This window comes from Bison bison, unplaced genomic scaffold, assembly GCF_000754665.1.
Source record: "Bison bison bison isolate TAMUID 2011002044 unplaced genomic scaffold, Bison_UMD1.0 scf7180017864214, whole genome shotgun sequence".
Lineage (NCBI taxonomy): Eukaryota > Metazoa > Chordata > Mammalia > Artiodactyla > Bovidae > Bison > Bison bison.
In genome coordinates this window covers 31,688-35,684 of record NW_011494786.1, presented here as the reverse complement: position 1 = coordinate 35,684, position 3,997 = coordinate 31,688, and the positions used below count along the sequence as shown (strand labels likewise).

Genomic DNA, 3,997 nt, shown 5'->3' with positions numbered 1-3,997 from the left:
ATGAGTCAACTCTTTGCATGAGGTGGCCAAAGTACTGGAGTTTCAGCTTTAGCATCATTCCTTCCGAAAAAATCCCAGGGCTGATCTCCTTCAGAATGGATGCTTGGATCTCCTTGCAGTCCAAGGGACAATCAAGAGTCTTCTCCAACACCACAGTTCAAAAGCATCAAATCTTCGGCACTCAGCCTTCTTCACAATCCAACTCTCACATCCATACATGACCACAGGAAAAACCATAGCCTTGACTAGACGAACCTTTGTTGGCAAAGTAATGTCTCTGCTTTTGAATATGCTATCTAGGTTGGTCATAACTTTCCTTCCAAGGAGTAAGCGTCTTTTAATTTCATGGCTGCAGTCACCATCTGCAGTGATTTTGGAGCTCAGAAAAATAAAGTCTGACACTGTTTCCACTGTTTCCCCATCTATTTCCCATGAAGTGGTGGGACCGGATGCCATGTTCTTCATTTTCTGAATGTTGAGCTTTAAGCCAACTTTTTCACTCTCCACTTTCACTTTCATCAAGACGCTTTTGAGTTCCTCTTCACTTTCTGCCATAAGGGTGGTGTCATCTGCATATCTGAGGTTATTGATATTTCTCCCGGCAATCTTGATTCCAGCTTGTGTTTCTTCCAGTCCAGCGTTTCTCATGATGTACTCTGCATAAAAGTTAAATAAACAGGGTGACAATATACAGCCTTGATGTACTCCTTTTCCTATTTGGAACCAGTCTGTTGTTCCGTGTCCAGTTCTAACTGTTGCTTCCTGATCATCCTTCCTTTCCGTGACTCATGGCCACATCACTTCAATCTCTGCCTCCATCTCCACATCACCCATATGTGTGTGTCTGTGTATTTTCTCTTCTGCTATAAGCACACTTGTTGGGTTTGGGCCTATCTACATAATCCAGGATAGTCTCACTTCAGGTTCCTTAACATCTGCAAAGACTCTTTCTCCGAATTCCATCCCATCCAGAGGTTCCAGGTTTTCAGATGTGGACTTTTTTTTCTTTTGGAGACCACCATCATGGCTCATGTAGAGAATTCACCTGTAATTTTCTGCAGGAGATCCAGTTTCAATCCCTGGGTCAGGAAGATCCCCTGGAGGATGGAATGGCAACCCACTCCAATATTTTTGCCTTGAAAACCCCAGGGACAGAAGAGCCTGGAAGGTACAGTCCATAGGGTAGCAAAGAGTCAGACACAACTAAGCATGAACCCATGCTATACAATGTTTAGGATGTATTTATATGAAAAAATTATTTATTATATGTCTGAAGTTCATATCTAATTGGGTGTCCCATATTTATCTACAACTCAGGGTAAAGAGTATGGCAGAGGTCCATGTGAACCTTCATGACCGCAGCTCCCTGGGGTCCCCACAGTAGATTTTATCATCTGCTTTAGTGCCTGTCTCCAATTCATGAAAGCCAATTCAAGAAAAGTAAGTTTTCTGCAAAGGCCATCCTTCATTGACTGGCAAGAGGATACAATCAACTTGAAATATTGTGTTTAATCTTTAATTGCTGATCTCTAAAAGAGTTATTAACAAGGTGTATCCCAATAAGAGGACAATTTGCCTTTTTCTTTTTTAATCTAGCATAAAACCAGTGGCCCTGAACACCATGGGGGTGGCTTTTCCTTAACTGGACTTTCAGAGAGGAGGAGTCAGTCAGTCAACTGTGATAAGAGCTGATAAATAACATGAACTTGGCACTGAGGTGCTGAGCCAAGTGGGAGACAGACTTTCGTAAGGTAAGTGCTGACTTTGCATGTCTGTATAATGTTTCCTTAGCACAAGAAAAGCTGTTTCACACTCACATGTGCCTTCTTGCTGTGCTTAGGGGACATTCAAGCTGTTTAGTCAATTGCTGTTGGATACAGAAATGTAAAAATGAAGAATGTCGAAAACTAAGCATGAGAATTTAGATCTGAGACAAATTAATGATATGAGGGGAAAAAAGGATGGCAGCATTTTAGACAATCAGAGAGTGCGACCAGCACGAGAGGGGAGAGTAGGTGTTTATGCTAAAGCTGCCTGCTCCGTAGACACAGGCAACACACAGCAGGTGGGAATTGCGATGCGGTAACACTATGTGGACTTGGAAACTCAAAATTAAGATTTAACTATAATTGGAATGACTCAGTTACTGCCAGCAAAACTGGATTTTAACTCAGTCTTTGCTGTGACTGGCCAGCTGGCAAGTCCCCCTCTGTCTCTCTTGGAGCTCAAGCAACTCATGGGAAACCTAGAAATTGGCTGGAGCAGGGTTTATCAACCTTGGTCCTATTGACATTTCAAGCTGGGTAATTCTTTGTTGCGGGGACCTGTTCTGTATAATATCTTTTTTTGGTTATTGTTTTAGTTAAAAATATTTGCTATAGAAATGTATATTGAATTAGACTTAAGAAATGTACTTAACAACAGTGTTGACATATACATTGATATTTCTTCAAATTTGCAAACTTGACGCCTCTCAGATACTTGCAGTGATAGTTTACAAAGTTTTAAAAGAAACTGTCACTTCATCAATATAAATGACACAGTGAAGATCCATATTCTCACTTTCCCTTTCACTCTGTACTTGTAGAAAGAACACAGGCTGTGGGAGAGGTTCCTTCCTCATGTAGTGACCGCCCGGAAAGTAGACCAGAAGATAAACGTGCCTACAGGAGAATTTCTGTATTTTACAAAATACCTTATCCTGGGAGATATCATAGTTTAGTAGCCAGCTGCATCAATCATAGATGTTTCCAACTAAATATCCAATAAATGTGCCTGTTAAGATAACAGAGTTGTAGGGTGAATTGAGAAAGCAGTGATGATATATATACATTATCACATGTGAAATGGGTCACAGTGGGAAGCTGCTACAAGGGAGCCCAGCCTGGAGCTCTGTGACCCCCTAAGGGGGGTGGGATGGGAGTGGGGAGGAAGGCTCAAGAGGGAGGGGATATATATAGTTGTGACTGATTCCAGTTATTGTACAAAGGAAATCAACACAACATTGTGAAGCAATTATCCTCCAATTAAAAAAGTTTTTTATATTAAATTTAAAAAGACCACAGGATTGATGGAAAAATCTGGACACAGTGCAGACTGAGGAGTAAGGAGCAATCAGACGCACGGGGGAGGCAGCCCCACCACCCTCAACATCAGAGACACCTCTGGTCTCTCACCAATTGTGTGGTGCCCTTCCACCTAGTTTGAACAACCAACAATGTCCTCAGGCGTTGCCACATGTCCTCTGGGCTGGGGGAGCAAAATCAGCCCCAGTTAAGAATCACTGGCTCATATGACTTTTCAGACTCCTAAACACAGGAAGTCTGGATGTGAAAACTAGGTAATACAGGAGCAGAGAATTAGCTTCCCAAAGTAAAGAAATTCACCTGACTGGAAGGTACAAGTCATTCGAATCAGAATGCAGACAAACAACGCTCTGTTACCAGTATTACTATTGGGGGTAAATCAAAAGCCTGAGGCAGGAGAGGTTCAGTGAGATCCTGTGAAAGTCTTAGAGTTGTCCAGGGCATGGCAATTCACAGGGAAAATATGGTACCTAAGCCTGAAAAGAGAAGATACTGAGACTGGGATGAGAAGAAGTACTTTGCAAGATGCAAGATGCAAGATGCAAGAGCAATGTTTCAATGGGGATGAGGTTTGACCCCATGAGAGTCACTGGCTTGGAGGCTGAGATGCTATGGCTCTGGGGCCAACCGAGTCAGGCGGGCAGCACTCTCTGCTTTCTCATTCTGCAGCCTCTCCCCTTGTTCTGACTTGGTGGCTGAGAGAATCATGCTCCTTGGCATGGAACCAATTCAAGTGAAGTCATTGCAGGGCTCTTTGTGTGCTGTCAGTTGTCTACAAACCGGTTTTTCTGACTAGATTTCAACCCCTCCAGGGCAGGAACCACATCAGATTCCACTTGTGCTCCCCACCAGCCATCATTTCTTAGTGCAGGCAACTGCTCAATGAGTGTTAGTTGAGGAGGAAATCCGTG

The 3,997-nt window shown here is 42.9% G+C and overlaps 1 protein-coding gene across 1 annotated transcript in view; it reads left to right on the top strand.

Moving 5' to 3' along the window:
* Positions 1-1,642: 1,642 nt before the first annotated feature.
* The window catches only part of LOC104992390 (glutathione S-transferase A1), a 14,871-nt gene continuing 12,516 nt past the window's right edge, over positions 1,643-3,997 (top strand). Inside the window, exon 1 of the mRNA XM_010845246.1 lies at positions 1,643-1,751. The gene's annotated coding sequence lies outside the window, so the exon portion shown is untranslated. The remainder of the gene's footprint in view (positions 1,752-3,997) is intronic.